The sequence below is a fragment of the Peromyscus maniculatus genome, chromosome 6, assembly GCF_049852395.1.
Source record: "Peromyscus maniculatus bairdii isolate BWxNUB_F1_BW_parent chromosome 6, HU_Pman_BW_mat_3.1, whole genome shotgun sequence".
Lineage (NCBI taxonomy): Eukaryota > Metazoa > Chordata > Mammalia > Rodentia > Cricetidae > Peromyscus > Peromyscus maniculatus.
This window is the reverse complement of record NC_134857.1, coordinates 82,496,514-82,505,121: the sequence shown is the minus strand read 5'-3', so window position 1 is coordinate 82,505,121 and position 8,608 is coordinate 82,496,514. Positions and strand designations below refer to the sequence as shown.

General features: G+C 50.4%; 1 protein-coding gene across 3 annotated transcripts in view; it reads left to right on the top strand.

The window, feature by feature from the left end:
• Nucleotides 1-3,734: 3,734 nt before the first annotated feature.
• Vangl1 (VANGL planar cell polarity protein 1) overlaps nt 3,735-8,608 on the top strand; it is a 50,418-nt gene continuing 45,544 nt past the window's right edge. For 2 of the 3 annotated variants that reach the window (XM_076574731.1, XM_076574730.1), the window contains exon 1: nt 3,735-3,871. The gene's annotated coding sequence lies outside the window, so the exon portion shown is untranslated. Of the gene's footprint in view, nt 3,872-4,428; nt 4,702-8,608 lie in introns of those variants that run through there. The other variant, XM_015999203.3, reaches the window with a different exon arrangement.

The window sequence follows — 8,608 nt, the reverse complement described above, 5'->3', positions numbered from 1 at the left end:
GGGAGGGCGTGGGAGGGGGGAGAATAGGGGAACCCATGGCTGATATGTAGAACTGAATGATATTGTAAAATAAAAAATATATATCACAAAAAAATAAATAAATAAATAAAAAAGACGTTAAGCATATTTAGATCTTACGTGAACTTTTACATGTGTTGGCCCTTTAAATGATGAGCTCCTTCTACCAGGTGAAATATTTTGGACATTAATCTATTATTTCCTGTGCAGCTCCTCTGTCTTCCCTGTGTGTGCTAGCTATAGTTCCGCGGTGTAATCTTGTGCCAGGGAAATGCCTAGTAAGGTGAACTTTGGGCCTCCACAGTCCTCACAATGAGCCCTTTCGCACTCCCAGGGTCTCCTTGAGGTCTCTAAGCGTGGGTAAGAGAGTCTGCTATTTGTAAGTCTGTCCTCTTTTAAAGTGGGAGGTGTGGGACCGGAGAGATGGCCCAGAGGTTAACGGCATTTGTTCCTGCAAAGGACCAGGCTTTGATACACAGCACACACACAAACGGGGATGCTCGTGAGTTTTTCTATCGGGGATGTTTTTCAGGTAACTCCTGTTTTTGTTTTGTTTTGCTTATTAGCTTCAGCGTTATGGAGGTGGGACAGATGACTTCTATAAACACATCACTCCTTCAGCACGTTTAACATGCTGTCATTGTCAACTGCCGCTGTTAACTAACTCCCGGTGTGGATGTCACGACTTCTCAATCAATTGCTCCTTGCTTACCCTATTAACCTCTCAAGAGTAAGAAGTCATGATAGTCACACACGCCTCTGCTATTTTATTAGAAAGCAGGGATGGGGCTGGAGAGATGACTCCCTGGTTAAGAGCACATACATACTGCTCTCGCAGGGGACCAGAGTTAGTTTCCCAACACCCATGTAGGGTGGCTCACCACCACCTGTAACTCCAGCCCCAAGGAATCTAACACTCTCTTCTGAATCCCTCTGGCACCTGCATTCACAAGGGGAAACCCTCACCCCAGCTGTCACACACATACATATGCCTATAATTTAAAATGAATTTCAAAAATAATAGTAAAATTAAGCATACACTATGTGGGAAGGTCTGCGACAGGGTGGGGACGGGCCGGATGTGGTGGCTCACATACTTGTAATCCCAGCACTCGGGAGGTAAAGAAAGCAAGGTGAGGCGTTTAAGGGCAGCCTGGGCTGACCCTGTCTCCAAAAAAAACAACAAATAAAAAAGCCCGGAGTGCTTTGGAAGTGGTAGCAGAAAAGAGACAACATTCTGGTGAGGAGAGCGAGAGACGGCTTTCTGTAGCCGGGGATTTGAATTGGTGTTATGTAAGTTCCTCTAGAATTAAAACATTCCGTCCTTTAAGAAAGCTCCTTAAGCAGGAGTACACAATTCAAAATAGTTTCAGGAAGTCCCTGAAATTGACCAGATTCACTAGGTCCCTCCCCTGTCAGAGTAAGCAGTAAAAGCTGAGAGTCCTTCTCAGAGGAAGGGAGGCAGGCAAGCTGCAAAGAAGAATCTGAGACCAGACTGACTGCCTGGAAGAAGCAGAAACCAGTTGAGTTGTCTGGAAGAGGTTTAGACCAACTGAGGCACCTGCAAAGGACACTCTCCAGCCTGTAGAGCCACCTGCAGACTGCACTGGGGTACAAGTTCGCAGCTTTGTGACCTGCCCCTCATGCGGGGTGGGCTTTGGTGATGCAGCTGTCTTCAAATCGTTTCTTCTGCTGTAAGTAACCCCCATCCATACCCCTGTAAGTAACCCACCAATAAAACTCACAGGTTCACCAAGTTGGACTCGGTGGTATGCATACTTTGGTCTGCCAAGGTTCCCTATCTGGGCTGAGTGGCCGTGTATGTTGCATCTCCTCAGAAAAAGGTTTTTCACACCACAGCTGGGTCTTGGTAGACAGGTCACGGCAGGTAGCAGCATTACAAGCCTTGTGGAGGTGAAAATAAGGAGGGAAGAAGAGGGAAATGCAGGTGTTGCATGTGTGGAATGTAGTCAGGCTGAAGTTCTGAGAGCAACCCATACACAGTGTCAGTGTCTCTCTCTCCCTGTTCAGTTTGGAATAAACGGATTAGCAAAACAAAAGAGTAGCAGATGGGGCCCACAGTGTCACCTTCATTATTGATAAGGGGAAAGCTGGAGGAGTCACCTTCAGATGAAAGGCCAGTGCCACAGGCGGCTTGCTCCAGTGCACGGCGGTCCTGTGAACTGCCACCCCGTGTCTGAGCATCTTCAACTGAAATTTTCAACTCCGAAACTCGAGGTTGTTGAGTGAAAACAAATGGTACTTCAAGGTGAATGAATTACTTACAATCATTTATTTTGGACTATTCTTCTCTTTGTGCCCTTCCTCCAACACACAAAAAGCATCTTATTTATAAGGTTATTCAACCTAATCACCTAAAGTGAGCTGGAATCACATTCCATGAAAATTCACTGTGGCTCTTCATATTACACAGAGCTCCTCGGGAACCTCAGGTGTGAACGGGGATGTCTTGGCCTGCTTTCATTTGGAAGGTTCTAAATGTTAAGATGAATGAGACTCAATTTCCAGAGTTCTCTACCTTCCTTAGCAGCTAATCATGTTGGACAGCCAGCCAGCTTTACCTGGAATGAGGTTGCTGGGGTCGAGAGATCTGCTCTCCGGAGTCATTTGGAGGCTGAGGTTCAGGTAGGTGTGCAGATGGTTGGGGCCAGTGGAGTCTGGTGGCGAGAAGCAGGGAAAATCAGTCAGCTACCTTGAACATCTGGGCACTTGGAAGGAAGTAGTGGAGAACACAGGGTACAGAGGGATAGGAAAAAGTGGACAGTGAGGATAGGACAGTGAGGGGTGAGGGCTTCTGGAGGCTACAGGTTCCTGAAGAAGGCTACTTCAGAAAGAGCCTGAGTTTGCCAAGCCAAATCACTCCCAGCATTCCTGAAAACAAACTGCAAATTCAGCACTTCCTGCTGTTCATGCCCTCATGCGAGCATTTTGTCATGGCAGCAGATCTGTCATTCTGGGCACGGATTCTATTAAAACTAAGAAGGAAGGGTGCAAATATTCATAAAAAACAGTTGCCAACTGCTCAGCACTTTCTCGAATTCTCACTACAACCCTTCAAGGTCAACATTAGCTTCCTTACCACTGTCCAGACAGGGAAACTCAGAGGAGACTCAGAGAGGGAAGTGGTCTTAATCAGCTTGGAACTTTTGGCTCCCTGTCTTTAGAGATGCGTTCTTCTGGCGGTTTTCAGTAGACCAGGAGAGCAGGGACATGCCTGCTCTGGTAGGAGAGGGCAGGGAGAAGCTGCTGTAGGGGTGTAGGCGTTTGTGGTTATTGGTTGGGTCATCTCTTGGGCTACATTGGCGTTTAAGTGTTATGTGAGCTGAAATATGTATGAGTTGGGGGGAGGGGTAGAAATTGGTTCTTGAGCCACGTGAATATGTGGGTTGAAGCTTTGATGATGGCAAACAATGAGAGGGCTTGACTTTTATGCACTATTGTAAGTGTGTGTGTGTGTGTGTGAGAGAGAGAGAGAGAGAGAGAGAGAGAGAGAGAGAGAGAGAGAGAGAGAGAGAGAGAGAGAGAGAGAGAGAGAGAGAGAGAGAGAGAGAGAGAGAGAGAGAGACCTGGTGGGAGACCCGCCCCGCCCTCCGCTGCAGGTGGGCCGGGCCGGCCGCGGGGGCCCGCAGCGCTTGCAGCTCTTGGCTGGCCGCCGCGCTGGGCTAGCAGGGCTGGGCTGGGGCTGCGGGGCGGCGCCGGGACAGGAAGCGGAAAGCAGCAGAGAGCGGCGACCGCGGCGGGGCTGTGCCTCCACTGCAGCCCAGCGCAGGCCGCGGAGCCGGGGCGCTGCAGCCGAGAGCGCGGGCGTGGAGCACGGCGGGCCGGCGCCGGGGTGAGTCCCAGGAGATGCGGGCGTGCCGCGGCGGCCGGGGACTGAGCTGGGCGGGAGGTCAGGCCCAACTGGACTTGTCCTTGCTCCCCTGCACTCCGATCGGGGTTCGGGGCCTCGGGCCGGGAGCTCCCGAGCCCTTTAGGGTCGTGCTTCCCGGCACCCGGGTCCTTTCATCCCTGCCCCGGCTCTCTCTGTCCCATCCCACTACCCCGAGTCCTAGGGATGCCTGCGCTACCTCGGACGCCCCTTTGCCTTGGCTGGCCTTTGGGGTGCGCCCCTGGGTGCGCGTGCCGGGGCGGCGGCCGGGGAATGACGGCGTGTCCGAGGCAGCGGGCGGCAAGATGCGCCACACAGGGCAGGACGCGATCGGGGTCCACGCCAGGGCGCGGGGTCACCTGGCGAGTCTTCGGGCGCCGGGACCGAGCTGGCTTTTTCGCTTATAAAACCGCAGCCCTGGAGGCCTGGGGGGCGCGGCCCGCTGCGCATCGCGGAGCGCAACAGGCAGGTAGGAGTTTACTTTCAAAAGCGCCGGGGCGGAGCAGAGGCGTGCAGCCAGTCCCAGCCGGAGGAGGAGTCCCTGTCCGGGGCAACCTCGCCGCGCCCGGGCAGCACCGGCAGGACCTCATTTCATCCCGCAGCCATTGAACTGCCCCCCAAGCAACGCGCCCAGAGAAGTGTCAAGCTTTATAAAAATTTAAAAGCGTCGGTGGTGGAAGCAGGAGTGGGGCGGAGCCGCAGTTTGACGGCTCCGTGATGAGCAGGGGAGACTTGGAGCTGGGCAATCTCAGTTTTCACCTCTCCAAACCGGGTATGATGCCCACACCGGGAAGGTGAGCGCCTTCTGAAGCTCATGGGGAGGTGTCAGGGCTATTTATCTTGTTGACTGTGTGGTTGCGCGTGCGTTTTGTTAAAACCCCTTTGAGAGGGACTATGGTCAGGATGCATGCATTCTTATAGGCTAATTCCAAAAGCTAGCAAACTGTGAAGAGTGGCATTTTCACTGACATGTTTATACATTTTTACAGGGTTTGCTGAAAAATATTATAAATTGCGTCACCAATCAACAATGCTAATTAGCCTTCTCCTTCCAGTGGGTGTGTTGATTACACAGCTCCTAGGCTCTGTAAGTGAGATGGCAGAAACTGTCTGAACCCAGGGAGGCATAATTAGCCATTTTATGTAACCACTAATTAGAGTTTTTAGAATTGAATTAAATCAGTGTGATATAGTTGGGGCTTTGATGTGTGGGAGGAAACTGTTTTATTCTACATTTCAAAGAAATATCCAGGAGCATTTAGCATTTCCAAAGGTTGGTGACTCCCAGTATGATTAGCCAAAACACCCAGTGTGAAATTTTCAGGGTTTTGGTGCTGACTGTGTGACTTGGTGGCAACTTAATTTGTAAGTAAAATGTTAGGATTGTGAGAGTGTCCTATTTTTGAGACTGCTTGCCAAGTCTCCTTTTTATTGCCTTATTTATTGAGCAACAGGACAAAAACCATACAGGAAATTGAAGTTTCCTTACCAAGCAACAATTCCGTGACAGCCTCTGTTGAAGAATTAATGTGTTGAGTGTGGCAAATACTCTTTTGTTTATCCCTCTGATGTATTACCTAAGACACACCCTGCTTGGCGCCTGCTGTAGTTTGGGTTGGATGGGTCCTGATCACACTGGTTAAAAATCGGAGGTCTCACCTGCGATTGAGGCTGCTTGAGATGAATTTCCTTTCTCCTTAGTCCCATGTCGTCGTCCCCCCCCCCGTACCCCCCCCCCCCCACAGAGCCTACAAATAGGAGTTGAACTGCGGGATTCTTTGAGATGTGGTTTGGAACAATTCACTATTGTTGCCTTCTCCAAGTAAACAAACAATTCTGGTAATTGCTACATAGCTTTCAATTTTCCTTGGCTCTCTGAAATCAGTCTCCTGAAGTTCAAGCCCCTACTGGGGGCACTTGCTTGTGTATGTGAGAGAGACCTTGTTTGCTGAACTGCACCATAACGTTCTATATTGTCCCCCTTAAAGACTTGTTCTGAGGATTGAGGTATTTCGTACAAGTGACTTCAGTCTTAACACACCGTAAGCACTTGGTGTCAGGCTGTAAGTGCCGTCATTTCTGTGGAGTGAGCTGACTGTGCCCAGAGTCTCCGCTCTACACAGGCGTGATTGCTCCGAGGCTTTCCATAAGGAGGATGAGATTCAGTGGCTATGGCAGGACTCTGTATCAGATAGCTGTCTAGGTCCTTCTGCAGTCAGAAGAAAAGCTGCCCACATCTTTGCTGCGCGGTTTCCAACCCCTTCCCACCCGGACCCCAACCCGATGTAGAGCACTGGACCTAGCACCATGGAATATACAGTATGCATCAGATCTGTTTCTGAAGCTTCACAATCTACTAGGGGGAAAGGGTTTGCTTGAAAAGAAATATCCATCATAGATACAGTAACTATTCACAGCTCTTCAGCACTCTGTCCGGCTGCCAGGGATATTTCGGAGGTAATTACTGACTCAACCAAGAGCAGTTAGTCTGGGATCTGCCAAACCAGGTAAAATGAGGCTGGCATTTTTCCCCTGGTGGACAGTGGCCCATAGCCATACGCTTTGAAGAGTTCTGTTGCTAGAAGAGCGTCATGGATTTGTCACAGGTGCCTGAGCCCTGCAGAGCCTCACGCCGCAGACTTAGATAAGGTTTTGGGATGGCCAGGTGCAAGTTCAGCAAAGTGTCTTACAGGCTTTGTCACATCCCTCTGCACTGTCCTTCTGAACCCGAGACCCTCCAAGTGAACCAACCCACATGTGCTGTTCTCTGGACCCGATGTGCCGTGGCTGCCTACCTTCCCAAGCAGAGCCCCTTTCATTAATGGCTCCGGGTAGGGCTGCTGATGTTTTTATAACTTCCTTTTCATAAAGATTAGCTTACATTTACCACTGCCATTATCGTAACCTGTTATTTCCCTTATACGATTTTTTTTTTTCCCTGAGCACCGTCTTTCTTTCAAGTAGGAGTCATGTGTTTTATAGATGTCAATGTGACTGTAGGGGAAGATTCTCCTCGAGGTCACTGACTTTCACCTTATTTTAGTCCAGGGTGGTAGGGAAAGCAACTTGCACACTGTAAGATGCTGTCTCCGAAATGTTCCCCAGGCCCTGTGGTTTGGTGTGCTCCGGCCCAGACTGGAGCAGGATGCTCTTGGATAGTAGCTCAAACAATTATGCTGGTCGTCCCTGAGCACATCTGGACTATATATATTCTGGTGCTGAGTAAGCTGCCCTGTGCACCAGCAGGGTGGCTACCTTCTGGATAGTCCCCAAATCTCCATTTTATCTACTCTCTGCATGCTTTCTTCTGTGGTGAAGGCGTGCCTCCATGTCCCGAGAGAGACACATCTCAGGACATTTTCATTCTTCCAGTCAGCAAATATTTATTAGGTGCCTCTTGTGTGCCAGCAGCTGGGGAGATGGGAAGGAACATGGTCCCTGCACTGTAGGAGCCTCTTCAGGAACCTGACGTTCAGTAGTCACACAAGTGAATGTGTGACTTGGAGGGGCTGGAGGGAGAGGGCAGGTGCTGGGCTGGCCAGGTGTGGACTGGAGGGTCAGCAGGGCCTCTCCAAAGCGTGTTTAAGCTGAGAGGAATTAGCAAAATGTTGCATTTGAAAACAATGAGCCCCATCAGATAAACTGGGCTCTGCTAAGGTCCTGAGGCTGGAAAGAACCGGGCCCCAAAGGAATTGGTTCAGGGAACACCATGGGAGGACTTGAAGCGGAGGGGGTGAGGTCAGCTTGGCTGCTACCTGCCTGGACCAAACACAATACAGGTCCTGTCAGCAGCAGTATGATAGACAGTTGCAGGTTCGAGGATTTCCCATGTACATCCCTACCTGCCTCGATCCAGTCTGGCCATAGCAGCCACTCATTAGCTTGCTACCCAGGGAAATTGATTTCTTTTCCTTACTTTATTGTTTTTGCTGATAATGGTGTCCCTTCTGGCCTTGTCGCGTGTTTTGCTAATTCCTTGTATGTACATCCTGACAGAGATAAGCATCAGGATGTGTGTCTTTATTACCTCAAGTGGGAGCCCCTACCTGAGGTCAAGCCCTTTTCTGGAAGGAGTTCACTCTGCCTTTTATTAGTTTACTTCCTGACTGCTTACTACATCTTAGATGAGGCAAGAGTTGGTAACCATGGTGAAGGCAGAGACTTAGGAGGGCCAGGCTGTGTGTGGGCTGGGTCAAGTGAGGAAACCTGGAGATGTTCTCTAGGTCAGCTCTCTGCTGCCGGGAGCTGGGAGAGCATGGGAAGGACCTGAGGACAAGCAGAGCTTGGTGGTGGTGGGATGCATGGATGAAAGGCAGAGCCTGTTGAAAACAGCATGGACTGGCTGGGATGGGAGGTAGCATCACTAGCAGAGGCGGAAGGACTAAGCCAGGACATAAGAGCGCAACCAGGGACAAGGAGCTGAGTCAGTGGGAAGGGACTATTTGGCTTTATTTTTCAGAAAGTGTTCAGAATACTTGGGGGAGGGGGAGGACCCTTGCTCCTGACTCTGAGGAGTTTATCCCCAGAGATGGAGAAGAGTAACGGGGTATGCTTTGAGTGTGAAGGGAAAACGTGATGGGGGATGGAGGAAGGTGTGCCATCAAGCTAGAAGCTAGACACCAGCAAAGCTTCACAAGGGCAGGGGGTGTGCCTCGGTTGAAGTCATCTCTCCAGCATTGCTGAGCAGGGGCTGGTGGCTAC